Source organism: Schistocerca nitens, chromosome 3 (genome assembly GCF_023898315.1).
Source record: "Schistocerca nitens isolate TAMUIC-IGC-003100 chromosome 3, iqSchNite1.1, whole genome shotgun sequence".
Lineage (NCBI taxonomy): Eukaryota > Metazoa > Arthropoda > Insecta > Orthoptera > Acrididae > Schistocerca > Schistocerca nitens.
Window position 1 is genome coordinate 641,075,043 of NC_064616.1, and position 19,333 is coordinate 641,094,375.

The 19,333-nt window shown below is 44.7% G+C and overlaps 1 protein-coding gene across 1 annotated transcript in view; it reads left to right on the forward strand.

The window, feature by feature from the left end:
- Positions 1-304: 304 nt before the first annotated feature.
- LOC126248595 (rho guanine nucleotide exchange factor 17) overlaps positions 305-19,333 on the forward strand; it is a 650,439-nt gene continuing 631,410 nt past the window's right edge. The window contains exon 1 of the mRNA XM_049949719.1: positions 305-378. The gene's annotated coding sequence lies outside the window, so the exon portion shown is untranslated. The remainder of the gene's footprint in view (positions 379-19,333) is intronic.

Here is a 19,333-nt window from a genome sequence, read left to right on the forward strand (position 1 = left end):
AGCGCATATTTTCCGTGAGCGTTAACGAGAAGGTTTTTTTTTCCTGAACACACAGAATCGGCCTATCCGAAAGACGTCGAGTAAGAGACAGTATAGTTACAGAGTGAAGGGACGGATGAGGAGTCGCGGAGTGTCGAAATGAGGATTGGCAGGTGGTGAGCGCAGAGGATGAGCTTCTCGACGAAAGACGGCGTGCGGCTGCGTCTGAGCGCGGCCGTGCCGCCGCCCGTACCTCCGCGCACCGGCGCCGTCGCCGTCTCTCCGCTGCCGGCGAGCTCTGCGGCTGCTGCTGCGGCTCCAGCGTCGGCTGCGCCGCCCCCGCCTGCACACACGCCCACTCCCGCGCCACAAGCGGCCAGCGCGCCGCCCGCCAAGCCCGTAAGTCCCCGCTACACTTGCCCTACGTTTTATTTATCCTTTTCGCGTAGCCATCAGTCCTCTGTCTACTGTGATGCGACCCGCCACAACTTCTTGACCTGTGCCATCCCCTACATCTCAGAGTAGCATCTACAGGGTGTTACATAAAGGTACGGCCAAACTTTCATTTATGGGGGCATTTGAAAGCTCTTGTCTACGCAACCCCGGTACCAAATGTAGAGACTCTTCGTGCTCGTATTGTGGACGCCTGTGATACAATACGCCATTCTCCAGGGCTGCATCAGCGCATCAGGGATTCCATGCGACGGAGGTTGGATGCATGTATCCTCGCTAACGGAGGACATTTTGAACATTTCCTGTAACAAAGTATTTGAAGTCACGCTGGTACGTTCTGTTTCTGTGTGTTTCCATTCCATGATTAATGTGATTTGAAGAGAAGTAATAAAATGAGCTCTAACATGGAAATTAAGCGTTTCCGGACACATGTCCACATAACATCTTTTCTTTATTTGTGTGTGAGGAATGTTTCCTGAAAGTTTGGCCGTACCTTTTTGTAACATCCTGTATACCCAGTATCCTCAGTTTTTTGTTGGATACACTGTTTCGTGAAAAGTATCCCAACACCACTACGTAGTACGGAGTCCACACATCCATACAAAAAGAAATACCTGTTCTGGACGTAACGTGGGACGTGCTGGCAAGGAAATGTGAGTTGTTTCATTGGGCGTGGCCTTGAGCTTCAAACAATCGCCGCTAGGTGTCACTCAATGTGTCTTCTCAGTTTGCAGTCAGTCAGAAGTAAGACTGTGTCCGCTCAGCACAAGGCGTTTTGTGTGCTGCAGTTTGCAAAGAGTTAGTGAGTGATTTCTTTCAGCGTGCTTTTCGTCGGCTTTTTGCACTGATCCGCCTGCACCTAAAATGTTCAAATGTGTGTGCAATCTTATGGGACTTAACTGCTAAGGTCATCAGTCCCTAAGCTTACACACTACTTAACCCAAATTATCCTAAGGACAAACACACACACCCATGCCCGAGGGAGGACTCGAACCTCCGTCGGGACCAGCCGCACAGTCCATGACTGAAGCGCCTGAGACCGCTCGGCTAATCCCGCGCGGCTGCGCCTAAAAACATTCGTTGCTGGTATCGCCAGTTTGAAGACACAGGATGCTTGTGTAAAGGTTTCAATGGTTCAAATGGCTCTAAGCACTATGGGACTTAAAATCTGAGGTCATCAGTCCCCTACACTTAGAACCACTTAAACCTAAGGACATCACATACATCCAAGCCCGAGGCAGGATTCGAACCTGCGACCGTAGCAGCAGCGCAGTTTCGGACTGTAGCGCCTAGAACTGCTCGGTCACAGCGGCCGGCTTGTGTAAAGGGAAGAGTCCAATTTGTCCTTGCAGCTTTGATGATGGTGACTAGAATGTGCGGTCTCCAGATGTTGCGGAGTTGGCTTTTTCCACAACTTCAGGAGTTCCACGCGTTGGCACAACAACGTACGTCAGTTTCTCAGTGACACTATGACCCAACGCTGGATAGGGCGCACGGGACTCCGAAACACTACCCAGCATCCTTGGTCTGACCCCATGCGGTTTATCTTGTGGGGATATGTGAAGGAAAGTGTGTTAATCTCCCCTCTCCTTTTAGGAGAAGTGAAGAACAGAATAATAGCCGCCATAACTTCTTTAAAAGCAGATACAATGTGTAAGATTTATGACGAATTTAGCTATAGTCTTGATTCTGTTCGTGCTGCTGCTGGTGGACACAAAACATTTGTGATAGCACAGCTAAAACTTTAACATTTTTGTGAGTATTTTACAATTCATCCCATGTTGTTAGTAAGTTTTATCAATAAATATGGAGATTTGAAATCAGAACATTACTTTTGAAACGCTCTGTATTATAAAAATGGATCTATGTATTTAGGTATGTATGTAAATATTTTCCTCATCTCCTCGTAATTCATCTTGACTATGTCATCCAAACTTGGTACACTTATCACTTACTGTCTGCAAAACATCGCTGTGAGGGTAGAAGCCACGTACTTATCAAAGGGTAGGGGGTGAGGGCGTAAAAGAAGAGTAGCACGCGATGCGCGAATACGCATACTTTGTTCACCTGGTATTTGAGAATGAGAACACTTAGAGACTTTAAACAAACTTTACACATGATTCCAAATCCTTACGAATCTTTTTCTCGCTGACGACCGTCACAAGATGATGATTCAAATGAGCACTATGGGACTTAACATCTGAGGCCATCAGTACCCTAGACTTAGCCATCCTTAAAACTAACCAACCTAAGAACATCACACACATCCATGCCCGAAGCAGGATTCGAACCTGCGACCGTAGCACCAGCGCGATTCCGGACTGAAGCGCCTACAGCCTCTCGGCCACAGACGCCGGCCACAGGATGATGAAAGGAAAAAAAGTTTATAGCTTACTACATTTTCGCTGTTCGTGCATTAAAACTGCCGTATGAAGCGTGACGTTTTAATTTTTTACTTCTTTACTTTTAACTCTATTCACAAAACATTTCACAGACTGTAGGCACATGTACCACTGGAAGTACCTCCAAAATTATATCACCGAACGACACATAATTCAGGAGATACATCGTCATAAACCTTGAGCTGCGTGAAAATGAAAGTGCAGGGCGGAAATCGCTACAGATACAGACGAAAAATGTGTACAAATACGTGTGAAATATGTTAAATATATGTAAAATAGTTTTGACGTGTGCGTACGTGGGCAAAGCCGCGGATAAAACGCTCATCCTAAACCCCTGGAACGATTTCAACCAAATTTGGCAAACATTTAGTTACGATCTGGAAAGAAATACTGTGGGTGTAAGAATCACCTGCCTCCTATTGGGGTGATCGTGATAAGATGGAGAGAGAAGGAGGAAGGAGGAGATAGAGAGAGAGACAGAGAAAGGGAGAAATGGACAGAGAAAGGGGGGACGAGGAAACGGGCAAAGAGAGGAAAGAGGAAGAGATGACAGAGACGAGGAGAGGAAGACATAGTGAGAGAGAGGAGACAGGAGGTTATGAACAGAGAGAGGGGCAGGAGGAGATGGACAGAGAGGGGGGGCAGGAGGAGATGGACAGATAGAAGATTGCAATAAATATATACCCGGGCAATGACGGGTACTCAGCTAGTTCACCACTAAATGACACGAGAGGGGTTATCGATATGCTGGTCGACCTCAGTGTTTTAGCGCCCTTCTAATTCATATAGGGAACAAGCCGATTCGTAGTTTCAGATTTTCTCTTAGCATATGCACTATCTGATCAGAAGTATTCGGACACCACCGTGTAATGCGGATTCGATAATTAGATGTCACGAGAACCGAAGCCGCCAGTCTAGAAGGAGGCGGGAAGAATTACGGTGTCAGTAGAGAAACTCTAACAGCACCATGAGTCGGTCAGGAAAGCTCAACGATTTCGAACGTTGACTAGTCACTGGATGTCACCTGAGTAACAAATTCATCAGGAGCATTTCTACCCTTCTGCAGCTTCCCAAGTCGACTTTTGGTAATGTGACTGTGAAGTGGAAATGCAATGGAACAACCACAGCTAAACCAAGGGTCAGGCAGACCTAATGCACTGACGCCAGGAACCGTTAAGCATTGCGAGGGCGGTTGCAGAAAAAACGCATTAAATAAGCGTAAGGAGTCAGTCGGGAGTTCCAAAGTGCTACCAGCAGTCCAGCTAGTGCAATGACTGCGCGAAGGGAGTTAAAAATAATGGAGTAAAAGGATCGATGAGCTCCACATAAACGACACATGAGTTGGTGATTTCCTGCAGTACGTTACCTGCCATCATGTGTAGTTCCAATGGCAAAGCACAGAGGAGGTGGTGTAACAGTATGGGGATATTGTTTTTATTGTTAGCACGTGGTCCCCCTATTGTGCTTCACAACACCCTAAATACGGAAGGATATGAACGCTCTGTACAGCACTGTGTACTGTGTGGAGTAAATGAACACTTGGGAGACGATGATTCTTTGTATCAGCGTGAAAATGCACCCTGTTATAAGGCAGTGGTTCATAGAGAATAGCATTCATGAAATGGTCTGATCTGCTCAGCGTCGCGACCCTTACCCAGTGGAACTCCTCTGGGATGAGTTAGAACGTAGACTTCATTCCTGCAACCAACGTCCAGCATCGCTACCTTCCCTGGTTTCGGCTCTTGAGGAAGAATCGGCTGCCGTTCCTCCACAGACAATCAGACACCTCACTGAAAGTGTCCCAGGCAGAGATCAAGCCTTCATAAAGGTGAAGGGTGCACACACCCCACATTAATGCCCACTAATAGGTGTACGGATTCTTTTGATCAAACAGGTATATTCCAATCTGTCTTCCCCTGCAGTTTTTACCCATACAGCTCTCTGTAGTACCATGGAAGTTATTCCCTGACGTCTTAAAACATCTCCTATTATCCTGTGCCATCTTCTTGTCAGTGCCTTTCACACGTTTCTTTGTTCGCCGATTGTGCGTAGAACCTCCTCATACCTTATCAGGCCACCTAGTTTTCAGTCAAGGACTATGTTTGATACTAGTAGAGTTGTTTTACCCATAAATGCCCTCGTTGACTATGCTAGTCTACGTTTCCTGTCTTCTTTGCTTCGCCCATCATACGTGATTTTGCCCCCAGCATAGTAGAATCCCTTCACTTCGTCTACTTCCTAGTCCTCTCCTCATTACCTCTGTTTTTCTTTGGTTTACTCTCAATCCATATTCTGTGCTCGGTAGACTGCCCATTCGAATCAGTAAGTCTTGTCATTCTTACTCTCTTTTACAGATGATAACGTAGCCGAGGCCGCTAACGCACGTCTGTGCCGTGGCATTCGACTCTGAGGCAAGTCAGTTAGAATCCTGATGAGGGATGAAATTTTCGCTACCAGTATTTGGCTGGCAGGGATACGAAAAGTGGTGGTGTAAAGTTCCTATCACTCGTCTTCGCGCCAGAAAGTCTTCTCTGCAGTGTCTCATTAAGAGAGGGCATGTGAAACTGTTCATGGTGATCCATCCGTCACATGGAGACGTTAAGCTAGGCCGTCCCCTTGGTGCTATTCGAGAGGAGTAGGCTATGTGCTGGCACCGGGTTTCAATCTCTCCCTTCTCATCATCATCATCATCATCATCATCATCATCATCATCATCATCATCATCACACAACACTACACCATACTTGCATCCATTACATCCACCAACACTCCACCAATATACACATGACAAAACTCGCACATAGAGTTGTAAAACTACCGTAGCCTACCGTAAATCATCTTAAGTAAGCGTAGACTATGGTAATTTTCCTAGTAGCCTAAGTTAAGATCGACGCAGCGTTACCTGTACGTTAGGCGTGTTGCACACCTATCGGTCTGTACCCCTCATCGACCGCATTGTTTACGTATGCGATCAATGTTTTACAGGATTCCCCTAGTACCGGAAGGGGTGAAACGTCTGAACACTGGGTGATATATAGAGGACCGCTTAATCTACAAAACATTTTTGTTCTACATATTTATCCTCCTTTCTATTACTTAAAAATAAACATTACTTGCAGTAAAATTGAAATGTCAATGTTTAATTCAGGTTTTATTCGAAAATTGTTTATTTATAATGTGAGACAGAGGGATGTTGTATTAGCAATAAAAAAACAACATAGATTTATCATATAACGGTGAAAAATGCAATTAACGTGAAAAGAGATACAATTAAAAAGACGCGAAACAAGAACATATCAAGCATGGCTTCAATACTTCGTTAAATTTACATAAAACATGTTTTTGTTATTCATACACAACTTTCGCACTTATTGATAGTAACAGGAAACTATTGCCTTTGATCAGGATGTAGAACGCTCTATTGAGTATACAACAACAACAATAATTGTACAGAGTTTGTTTATTTTTGGGCACGTAAACTGCACTTGCATTAAAAGTAATCGCTTTTGTTGCATAAAAGAACAGACGTTAGGCGATCAGCTAATTTTTATTACTTATTAAATGCAGTTAGTATTCCGTAAGGATGTAAAATATACAATGGACTAATACTGAATGATCTGCGGTTCTACTTACGTGCTAAACAAAAAACCAAACAAGCAAAATAAAAGGGAATTCGTTGACTCACATTTTATCGTTTACATATTCACGTATGTTTCTTTCCCTACCAGTTCTAAAATACTATAGGTAATCCTCCCACTTTGTGTACTATACCAAAACTACCAAACCGTAGTTCTGGTAGAGCACAACTCTACACTCACATATCCTCAGGGCAGGGAACAATGTGCGCAGAGAAGGAACACCTTTTCTTCTAGGCTGCTGCATATCCCAGAAATACGACATTTTTTACTGGGCAGAAAAATTTCATCAGCGAATCTAGTCACTGATATTCTCTTACCTTAACTGTCAATCGCACTAAAGAACATATCTTTTATTTCCGCCATTGCTTCTTCAACACACACATTAAAGAGTAGCCTAGAAGGACTGCATCCTCATTCCCTCTTGGCACTCATAAATATTGTATATTACTTGTCTTTGCCCGTAGTGTACAACTACAGTCCTGGAAATTGAAATAAGAACACCGTGAATTCATTGTCCCAGGAAGGGGAAACTTTATTGACACATTCCTGGGGTCAGATACATCACATGATCACACTGACAGAACCACAGGCACATAGACACAGGCAACAGAGCATGCACAATGTCGGCACTAGTACAGTGTATATCCACCTATCGCAGCAATGCAGGCTGCTATTCTCCCATGGAGACGATCGTAGAGATGCTGGATGTAGTCCTGTGGAACGGCTTGCCATGCCATTTCCACCTGGCGCCTCAGTTGGACCAGCGTTCGTGCTGGACGTGCAGACCGCGTGAGACGACGCTTCATCCAGTCCCAAACATGCTCTATGGGGGACAGATCCGGAGATCTTGCTGGCCAGGGTAGTTGACTTACACCTTCTAGAGCACGTTGGGTGGCACGGGATACATGCGGACGTGCATTGTCCTGTTGGAACAGCAAGTTCCCTTGCCGGTCTAGGAATAGTAGAACGATGGGTTCGATGACGGTTTGGATGTACCGTGCACTATTCAGTGTCCCCTCGACGATCACCAGTGGTGTACGGCCAGTGTAGGAGATCGCTCCCCACACCATGATGCCGGGTGTTGGCCCTGTGTGCCTCGGTCGTATGCAGTCCTGATTGTGGCGCTCACCTGCACGGCGCCAAACACGCGTACGACCATCATTGGCACCAAGGCAGAAGCGACTCTCATCGCTGAAGACGACACGTCTCCATTCGTCCCTCCATTCACGCCTGTCGCGACACCACTGGAGGCGGGCTGCACGATGTTGGGGCGTGAGCGGAAGACGGCCTAACGGTGTGCGGGACCGTAGCCCAGCTTCATGGAGGTGGTTGCGAATGGTCCTCGCCGATACCCCAGGAGCAACAGTGTCCCTAATTTGCTGGGCAGTGGCGGTGCGGTCCCCTACGGCACTGCGTAGGATCCTACGGTCTTGGCGTGCATCCGTGCGTCGCTGCGGTCCGGTCCCAGGTCGACGGGCACGTGCACCTTCCGCCGACCACTGGCGACAACATCGATGTACTGTGGAGACCTCACGCCCCACGTGTTGAGCAATTCGGCGGTACGTCCACCCGGCCTCCCGCATGCCCACTATACGCCCTCGCTCAAAGTCCGTCAACTGCACATACGGTTCACGTCCACGCTGTCGCGGTATGCTACCAGTGTTAAAGACTGCGATGGAGCTCCGTATGCCACGGCAAACTGGCTGACACTGACGGCGGCGGTGCACAAATGCTGCGCAGCTAGCGCCATTCGACGGCCAACACCGCGGTTCCTGGTGTGTCCGCTGTGCCGTGCGTGTGATCATTGCTTGTACAGCCCTCTCGCAGTGTCCGGAGCAAGTATGGTGGGTCTGACACACCGGTGTCAATGTGTTCTTTTTTCCATTTCCAGGAGTGTATTTTCCTGGCTTTTTTTTATCGACAAATCAAATGAAGATATCATTGCTTCCATTATCAAGGGCAACGTCGGAACTGCCTCACTGGTGCCTTTACCTTTCCTAAAGCCAAAATAACAGTCACCTAAGTGATTCTTAATCTTCTTTTTCACTGTAGTACGTAGCGCCTCTCAGGTGTACGACAGCTACGAGGGTTGGACAAAAATATGGAAACACCAGAAACACATCACATTACCACGTCTAATACGGTGTCGAAAACTCGATGGCATTCAAAACAGTTCCCAGTCACTCAGAATGGATAAGTGCACGTCCTGTAGGTTTTCAAGGGAGTGTTATACCATTCTTCCTGCAAAATAGTGGCAAGTTCAGGTAACGATGATGGAGGTGGATAGTGATCACGCACCCTTCTCTCCAAAGTAGACCACAAAGACTCAATAGTGTTGAGATCTGGCTACTGTGGTGGCCAGACGAGATGCGACAGTTCATCCTCGTGCCCACAAAACCAGACCTGGATGTTGCGAGCTCTGTGAACAGGGACCAAACCTTCGTAGAACATAGTATCACCACTGGGCAACAAACATTGTACCAGAGGAAGGACCTGATCAGCAAAAACGGTCACATAGTCCTTTGCACTAATGGGACATTGGAGAGTAACCATTGGGCCCATGGAAGACCACGATATGGCTCCCATGTGATCACTGAACCCCTGCCATATTTCAATCTTAGGATGTAAACTCGGCCAGAAAGTGGAAACAGTGTGAAAAGTGGCTCATCCGACCAAATAACATTCTTCAGTTGTGTTCCGGTGTAACATCAAGCGCCGGCACGTCGACCATCAGCTAATAGTACGCTGACTATGACGACACCAAGGCAGGAGCGCCCCTATACGAAGAGAATATAAGTGCCGCTCCTCCTAGCCGCGGCGGCACTAGGAGACGAGCCCTCATCCAAACGCTTTAGCCGTGACTTATGAACTGTTGTGTTTTGCTTGCATTGAAATTGTATATACCAAAGCACATTTTATTATTTGCATGTCGCCAATTGGCTGCATTTGACTTACTGTAATAAACTCTGTTAATAAGGTCGTTGTCTGCTGGCTTGCGTTACTGCCTCTGGATCACGGGGTCCCGGCTTCGATTCCCGGCCGGGCTCGAGATTTTCTCTCCCCAGGGACTGGGTGTTTGTGTTGTCCTCATCATTTCATCATCGTAATCATTTGTGACAGTGACCGAATTGGATTGTGAAAAAACTTGGATTGCGAAAAAAATTGGGACTGTGTACATTCATCAACCTCAAGAAAGTCTAGAAGTCCCTGTATCCCCCGATCTTGATTTTGAATGGTTCTAAGGTCTCTCCCATGAACTCCACTTTGTATGTTGTATTTCATAAGGTTTCCTGAACTAGTTTTCTGGTATTTTTGTCTGTCTTCATTTCTTCCAGTGTGTTTATGAGTGTTTCTCTAACTCCCATCAACACACTGGAGGAAATGAAGACACACAAAAAGACGAGCAAGGTAATTCAGGAAACATTAACAAATACAGCATCCAAAGTGGAGCTCATGGGAGAGACCTCGGAACCATTCGAAATCAAGACAGGAGTGAGACAGGGAATTGGCCTGTCGCCCACTCTATTTAACTCGGTTTTGGAGAAAATAATGAGGACATGGGACAAAGGAGTGAATGGGGTAAGGACAGGGAGACACGAGGATAGAACTGTCAACATAGCGTAGCATGTATGGCCTTTTCTGATGATACAGCCTTCATAACAAATAAATGAAAAGAAGCCGAAGAAACTCTAGAGACGCTACACGAAATCTCAGCCAAAACAGGACTACAAATCTCATATGAAAATACGCAGTACATGGACACAAAATCCACAGACACCCAACCACTGGTAACGAAGTATGGAGAGGTAACACAAGTAGAAAGTTTCGAATACCTGGAAGAGAAGCAGGACTGAACTCAATACCCAATGAAGAAAGGGTCACAAAACTACAAAAAGCACACATACTTACATGGCACCCTTGACAAAAAATGTTTTTCCATCAATTCCAAATTAAGACACTATAGTACATTAATCTTACCAGAGGCATCGTATTGCCTCAGAGACAATAGTAATGAAGGGGAGAACGAAAATCAGGGAGATGGAAAAACAAGAGAAGGAAATACTGAGGACCGATACAGTAAAATGGGATCTGGATAAAGAGACCGACAAAAGAACTGTACGAACGGACAAAGACGACTGCAGACAATATCAGGAAAAGAAGGACAAAGTTCTACGGTTTTGTTTCCAGAATGAGATTTTCACTCTGCAGCGGAGTGTGCGCTGATATGAAACTTCCTGGCAGATTAAAACTGTGTGCCCGACCGAGACTCGAACTCGGGACCTTTGCCCGCGAAAGGCAAAGGTCCCGAGTTCGAGTCTCGGTCGGGCACACAGTTTTAATCTGCCAGGAAGTTTCATATCAGCGCACACTCCGCTGCAGAGTGAAAATCTCATTCTGGAAACATCCCCCAGGCTGTGGCTAAGCCATGTCTCCGCTATATCCTTTCTTTCAGGAGTGCTAGTTCTGCAAGTTTCGCAGGAGAGCTTCTGTAAAGTTTGGAAGGTAGGAGACGAGATACTGGCAGAAGTAAAGCTGTGAGTACCGGGCGTGAGTCGTGCTTCGGTAGCTCAGTTGGTAGAGCCCTTGCCCGCGAAAGGCAAAGGTCCCGAGTTCGAGTCTCGGTCGGGCACACAGTTTTAATCTGCCAGGAAGTTTCTACGGTTTTCTTTGGGCGTCTGCTGAAATATCTGTTTTCTCATTTTTTTTCTCCAAAATTTTCCCTACCTCTCATGTCTTCTCCAGAGACGTTCAATTTCTTGAGGTCCTCCATGATTTCGTTTACCCAGTCGGTATATGTAAAGTATTAATTTTCTCTTTTACAAGATAACCGTTGTATTTTCTGTATTCATATGATTTAAAGTTATGAATACTACGCACAGAAAGCTTTCGTGATAGCTGTTTTGTTTATAGTACTATTCTGACAGAGATAGTGCTAGTAATGAATGGAATAGAAAAAGTGAGAAGTTTTTAAATTGAAAGTCTTCTAAATATCTTGGCCGTTAGTGACTGAGTACTGAGGTAAATTGACAAAGAAACTGTTTTCTTCAAGACCTCGTACCGGTTTACGTCTCATTGATATGGGAGAACCATGCTAGTCTTTTGAGTTATCCAGTGCATCTCCTCGGTGTGCAACGTGATTAAATTCATTGGTGTAACTCTAATGTCCAGATAGAAATATACATACAGTGTCAGGTATCCTCGCCGAATGTTTATATAATGCTGCTGAACCAAATTGGTAACTGCATCACTGATGGACGTTTCTTGCAACGCTCCTGCTGTTCTGTGGTTACTAGAAATCTCAGATGTTCACTTCTTGTATTTAAAAACATTCTTCACGTCAACAGATCTAAATTTTAAGGCTTTTGTTCCACACCAGGACGAATTTCGCCATATGTTATATGAAGAGAGCGACCTTACTCGGAGCTGAAAATTACGCCAGAGAAAATACACGTCAGATTTCCAGTTTGTGTACACTTCAAACTTAAAGCAGTTAGGCGATAACGACAAGTTTGAGCACTACATCTGTCACGTATTCCGGAGGAGCGTTTTCATATCCTCGAGCGACCAACTCCACATGTCTCTTTACGGTGTGTGGCAGGAGGGTATGCCATCATCTGACCTCTATCTGCCCCCTCTCCAAATCCCTACACCTGTTCCAGTCGCGAATAGTGTACGGGTAGAACACTGTCGATAAGGGTCTCCATAAACTCGAACGCCTAAGGTTTTACTTTCATGATAATCTCGAGAGGTAAACGTGGGAGAATTAATACATCACACGACTGTTCTAGAGAAGTATGCTGTCAGGTTTTTGACAACAACCCTCTCCATGATGTACAAGCGCTCGTTGTAGTGTCGCCACAGTAATAGATGAGCTCACGCGCCTACTAAACGTATAGCTTTGTTTTAGTCGTTTTCTGTCTCCGCCCTTAATCGTATCTGGTAAGAGACCCAGGCAGAAGAGTAATTATCAAGAGTAGTTCGAATGGAGCCTTTGCAGATTTTGAGTGGTTCCTCTAAAGCATTTGAGACGAATACTTTGGTAGTTCCTTCAGTACGGAAACAGGCGAATCTGGTCCCTTCTTCTTCTTCAGCGCGAGATTGTGCATAATCTCTCAAGAGTCGACGTCATTCCATGTTTGCACCCTAATACTGGACACAAATAAGCAACTACCAACAACTACGATAAAATTACCAATATTTCAAATAGGTTTCTGGTGGTGGCATTGCTTTCTGCATTTGCATCTGTCTTTCGTCAAGACATCGCACCGTTCGTACTGTACTATCATTTTCCACCTTTGTTGTGATTCTCGATAGGAACGACTGTCGGTATTTCTGCAGATTCACGGATTTTTTTTTTTTTTTGTTTCTAATTTTGCCATCAGGGTCATTGCTTCCAAGTCATGTTGATGCTAGTTATCTTCTAGCTAATTTAAAATTATGCAGTATCCTTCTGTTCAGTTACAAGCGCTTTATGTATTCCAGAAAGCAGCCAGTATAACATGTCACGAGCATTTTTGGATGAAGCGAAATGACGGCTCGTCGTAGCGGCAATTATCACACATTTGCACCGTGCGTCGAACGCAGTCACGAAAACAAGCACTATAAGCCTGTACCTTACACTCACGACGCCAGAAGCGGCTGTTTTCGTCGCCATGCTTTCACTTAATGCCGTTATTAATTGGGTTGTGGGTATAAATGATACAATAGGTTGAGTTAACCGACAGGATACAGCAGTAAAAGCACAGCCGGCGATCGGTGATGCAATCATTGCCCTGGCGGGTAGTGCTTTCAGAGCAGCTTAATGTGTCCATCCAGTAACTGGATTTGGAACCTATCATTCCAAACTAGCCTCAGTAAAATGAAAACTAAGAACGAACAATTTTATACGTGTTTGCGTATGTGGCCTTAAATCTACAGTCGCGATTTGATGAATAATATATAGTTTCAGTATAATTTCTGTCTCAACCCACAAAGTTTATTTGTAATTTGGTCATTAATTTAGGTCGGTAATGACCATCTTCAGATCTGTCTAGAAGTATGTCGTATTACACATATCACGCAATTACATGTGACGGTGCAGTCAAAATCATTAGCCATTTCGGCTTCGTCAAACAAATAACATTATTGTATGGAAAGGGCACCATCGAAGCGTACATACTACAGCTGAAGAGAGACTCAGTTGTACTGTTGGCGACGCGTACACGGCGACCGGCAAGGATTCACTTACGTCACCAGCCACTCGGCACTCGGCGAGCAGCCGTGTTCATGTCCGCGTCTCCTCAGAACTTACGGCGGCTAGGCTTGATGCGGAGCTACAGCCGACGGCATTCTCCGACCATGTCGCATGTGTCTGCACGCTATTCTTGCCACAGCAGATGGTGTGGCGTGGACGGGGCTTATGGAAGGTGAATGTTGAGCTCCTCAAGGAACCAGAGTGCCGGCAGCGGATAACGGTGAAATGGAGGGAATGTGAGAGGCGCCTACCGTCATATCCGTCAACGATTAGGTGGTGACTCGAATGTCGTGAGCGCGCCTTTCAACGTACGCTGATCCAATATGGCCGCGAAACAATGTATTGGCATCACAGAACAATGGAGTACTGTTTCGTGCTGCTACGGGAGATCTCCGCCCTAACGACGTCTGCTGCACGTCAGGTGGAATTACCTCGTACAGCGGGTAAAGGCGAAGATCACGCTCACACGACGCCGTCTGGAGAGCACACTTTTAAGGGCGCGTTGTCAGGACAGGATCGGAGGCGAACCCCCGTCTATACAGCATATAATCCGTGAAAAACAGCGATGCCAGAGAACGATAGTACATGCCTTCGACATGCCGCACGGCCGACGCCTGACGGCCCAAAAGGATATTGCAGACGCCTTTGTGGAACAGTACTGGCGGTTCTATGAGGCAGAGGATCATGATGCCGCAACGACGAACGACATTCTCCATTCCTGATTGATGGAGATGCTGCGGTGACAGACCCCATGACACTGAAGACGCTCTTCTCAAAGCGGCTGCCAACAAATACGCCCGGTTGGTTTTCCGCTAGAATTCTACCACGCATTCAGAGACCTTATGGCTGCTCTCTGGACAACGATGTACAGGGGCTGATGATACCCGGCGTTTCCTTACCACCCGATTTCGTCGAAGGCCTTCTTCTCCCCAAGTCGTCGTGTGGCAAGGGCGGTGAACATTATCGGTCTCTCACTATACTTACCATTGACTTCAAAATTCCTACCCGGGTTCTAGCGTCTCGCATTTGGTGCGTCCTCCACCGAAATGCTTCCTTGGGTCAAACGTGCCTGAGAGGTAACAGAAATATATAGACGGAGTTCGGAGATTATAGGGACGTCATCGTCCTGGAAGAGGCTTGTCCCTTGAGTGGAGCTTTCGTGCCGGTGGACGTCAACCACGACTTCAAAAATGGTTCAAATGGCTCTGAGCACTATGGGACTTAACTTCTGAGGTCATCAGTCCCCTAGAACTTAAAACTACTTAAACCTAACTAACCCAAGGACACCACACACATCCATGACCGAGTCAGGAGTCGAACCCGCGACCGCAGCGGTCGCGCGGCTCCAAACTGCAGTGCCTAGAACCGCTCGGCCAGTCCGGCCGGCACCACGACTTCGATAGGGTGTATCACGACTACGTCGAAGCGATTGCGACGGAAGGCCTCCCCCCCCCCCCCCTCCCCCGCCACTTCCGGCCTTTATTTACATTGTGATGCGTCTACTGCGAGATGCTACGTCGCGAATGATATCACTAGACACGCAGCAGGCCCGGTTACCATCTCCCGGTCGTTACCTCAGGGACGCTCACTAGCGATGATTTTGTACGCCATCGCCCTCGAGCCACTGTTAACATGGACTGCGATGCCGGCTGGTAGAAATTACATTGAGAGGTCATGCCCTCATTTGCCGATACTCTTTAAAAAGTAAATAAATTGACGTGAACGTACCTGTGGTTATGTATCGTGTCACTCTTCCCATCATCGATCAGAGTGTCATGCTTGCATGTATAAATATTTGAGTACAACGCGTTGGAAGCGTGTCAGTACTTTGACAACGTCGCTCGCGGCAAAATGGAGCGTGGGGAACAGCGACCTTGTTATTTATTGATTGATAACATTATTTTAAATGATACGTTAACCATATTCACGACTTTTACATCTTTTGATCTTGCCTTTCATATGAGTATTAAAGGAACCATACCAAAACAAGAAAAAATAAATTTCCTCTGTTCTTCGATTAACGTATACATTTTTTCTGCTTTTTCAATTCCAAAATTTTCGATTAACGGGCGTTCAGCTTATAGTTGCCGTAAGTCAGCTTCCTTGTAGGTCTCCCTCTACATCTGCAGGCAATTTTTTTATTTTAATATGGCAGCTCAACATAATTACAAGTATAAATAGATATTGCAACCCTCCTAGAAAGATGATTATCCGTAATGTTTTAAACACCATAAGGAAACAGCAAAACTGTTACTTTCTCCGCTTCATGAATAGAGACGTTTAATACGAAAGCATCAAATGGAGCGATTTTAGACAGCTGTAGATATGGTCCTGATGCAATTTTACTACCAGTCTTTCCGGTGTTTTTCAGTTCCCATTCTAAAAACAAATTGGGAACCACCATAGCAATTATTATCATACAATTTAATATGCGGTCTTCCTATCTCACGGAAAGGTGGAGACTATGTTATTATTTTCTATTTGATTTGTTGTAGTTGTTAAATTAACTGTCAGTGCATGGAATGCGCTGTACAGTCTAGGCTTTAGCAGACAAGCGTGATCTATCATGTGGTTGTGATTAAAGTGCAGCTACTCATTGAGGTCCGTTGTGTGCTGTAAATATTGCACAAAAGCGAAACTTGGTAGATCTGCTAATGCGTTAATGCAGAACCAATTTACGCTGGGAAAATAGTGATAGAAAGTTGTGTGAAGAACAGTGTGGAAACAGTGCACTGAATAGCTGTTGATCGAGATACCAACCAGACACGCAAAAAACGAAAAAAAATGTAAGTACAGAAGCGTACGGAACCTCTACCCACGGAATAGTTCCTGAGAAATACGCATTAATTTTCTTCATGGCTAGTTTGCAGATGGCATGCTGTCAAATAAACGACGAGAAAGAGCACAAAAAACGGTGTATAGTAATTCAGGTCACATAGCGATGTAATTTTAAAGTGAACGTCTAAACAAAACAAAGCAAATTGCAAATATTGTAATTATTAGGCCTACAACAGTTAAATTATTATAAAATCTGCTATTGTATTTTACAGAAATAAAAAAATTGACCCACAGAAGATGACATATTGGTGTCAAAACATATCTGGGTAAATACGATAATAAAGTAATGTGTTTGCATAAGGCTGATCTTCAGAACAACCCAATTTTAAATCGACAGGAGCTTCAAACCTTAGTAAAATGAGTGTATATGTACGTTTCTGCATTACTGAAAATTTTGAAGACGTATTCAGACTTGGAATTATTATATAAGTTTTGAAGCAATGAGAGTGTTGATTTTGAGGTAGCTACCTGCCGAAAGAATTTAGCGTTGTCGGATACGTTGTCAAGGTTTACTAGTGATTTCAATAAGATATACTGTTTTGTGCTTTTAGCTTTCATAAATCAGAAATTCCACGAATTTATTTTTAAAAGTCATTGCCTTCATGCACGACGCGTTCTTGTTATGGCTGCAAGTGTACATTTTCGAGAATGTGTGTTGTCGTTTAATAACTGCCAGATGGACCAATGCGAAACCTAGCAACGTTATTCGGAAGCCCTCAATTTCATCAGTACATCTGGGGAAACAATCGCACCGACTTGGTGAGAACTGTATTTATCGACAGATTATGAATAGATTACATCATGTAGGAGAGTGTGGTAATTGTCTTCTCCACTGAGAGATTCACATGATCGTTCCATAACTTACGATATACAAGCTTTGACAGGACACCAACTCATTTGTCCTGTCTCAGTGACAAGTCATAGCGTATCATTTAGCAGTTTGTATGATCATCTGTCACAGACGGTATCAAACACTGATTTCATGCAACTATTCCAAAAAATTGCAATAGTTTTCTTGTGCGTATAACGCTTCTATTAATGTTTTTTCATCTACAAACAGTGTTATAGAGATATTGATATCCGCTAAGCCATTTATACACATTGCGGACTGAGAAAGCCTCACAACACTTCCCTGTGGCACGTTCAATGATACAATTGCGTGATACGCTAACTCTTTGTCCAAAACATCTTTGGTTCACCGGAGAAAACTCTTCAGTCTAATCGCTCTCGTAGCCGTATAGTATGTAAAGCTTACAGTGTTTCTGTAATGATAACGAGGATTACATAAAATCAAAAATAAGGAACACCGTAGCTGCCTGCTTGTTGTCATGCATGGTATTTTGACCTCGTAAACCAAGAATGTTGCAGATTTGGAAAGATTATCAGATTGTGCTGATTTTCATAAAAGAAGTGTTTAACCTCAAGGAACGTCATCGTATCTGAACAGAAAACGTGGCCTGCAGTTCTGCAACATGCTGACATGAGCAATAGCAGCGATTTGGAGAATTCGACAGACTATTCGTCGAATTACAGTCTCTTTGAATCCAATAATTGAGCTGAGAATAACGTAACGTGCAGTAGGAATGCCGGCCGCTGTGGCCGAGCGGTTCTAGGAGCTATAGTCCGGAACCGCGCCGCTGTTACGGTCGCAGGTTCGAATCCTGCCTTGGGCATGGATGTGTGTGATGTCTTTGGGTTAGTTAGGTTTAAGTAGTTCTAAGTCTTGGAGACTGATGACCTCAGATGTTAAGTTCCATAGTGCTTAGAGCAATTTGAACCATTTGCAATAGGAAGGGGGTGGGACGCAGAGCTATCATTTGATAATTCGATATTCACACATGACATTCTTGTATTAAACAGCGGAAATGGCTTCCAGCGGGCATAAACAATGGCTGTTGCGCGAATGTGCAACACTATTTTTCTACGGGCGTATTGGACATGCTTGAGGAGATCCGCTGCCAGAATGGCATGCTATCTAATACATCAGTCTATCTTTACTTTACTTACTTATTAGTCCTTTATAATGTCGTATCTCAATTGCAAATATAGACATATCGTCTTTTATGTGTGTAGAAAAATAGGCCTCCTGAAATCTACAAATGCGATTAATAACTGAATAACTGAAATCCACAGCGCTGGTGCGATTAGTTGAAGCATCTCCCATTTTTCCCCACAGGAAGACATACCTTCGAATTCGCTTGGGTTAGCCTATTTTTTTATCAGCAATTTAGTGGTTCCATCCTACAAAAGATCTGAAATTCTGTAGTTAAACAGGAGAAATCGACGAGTTATTTGCCAAAACCGAAGGTCTTATCCGTACAGAGGAGAGAAACAGAGCATTTTACGCTATATACTAAGTTAGAAGTAAGAAATCAAATTCCATATAACATAGTGGGCTGTCTCTGTGACTACGTCGAATGACTGGAAAACTTATAGAAAACACAACTGATAAACGTCATATTAACACCAGACCAGAAGTGTCATCATCTTTTTATTCCCTACTGAACTATTTACAGTTAACACCCTCACTCTTCTTACAGTTTGCTAATTTTGCTATATAATTCACTGTTGTTACATTAATTTATATAACAAAACAATATTGTTGTTGTGATCTTCAGTCTGTCGACTGGTTTGATACATATCTCACACTAGGTCTTTCCTGCATAAGTCTCTTCCTCTCGTAGTAGCTATTGCAACCAACATCTATCTGAAACTGCTTACTATATTCAAGCCTTGGTCTCCACCTGCAATTCTCCTCTCCCCCTCCCCCCCCCCCCCTCAGTTTCCAC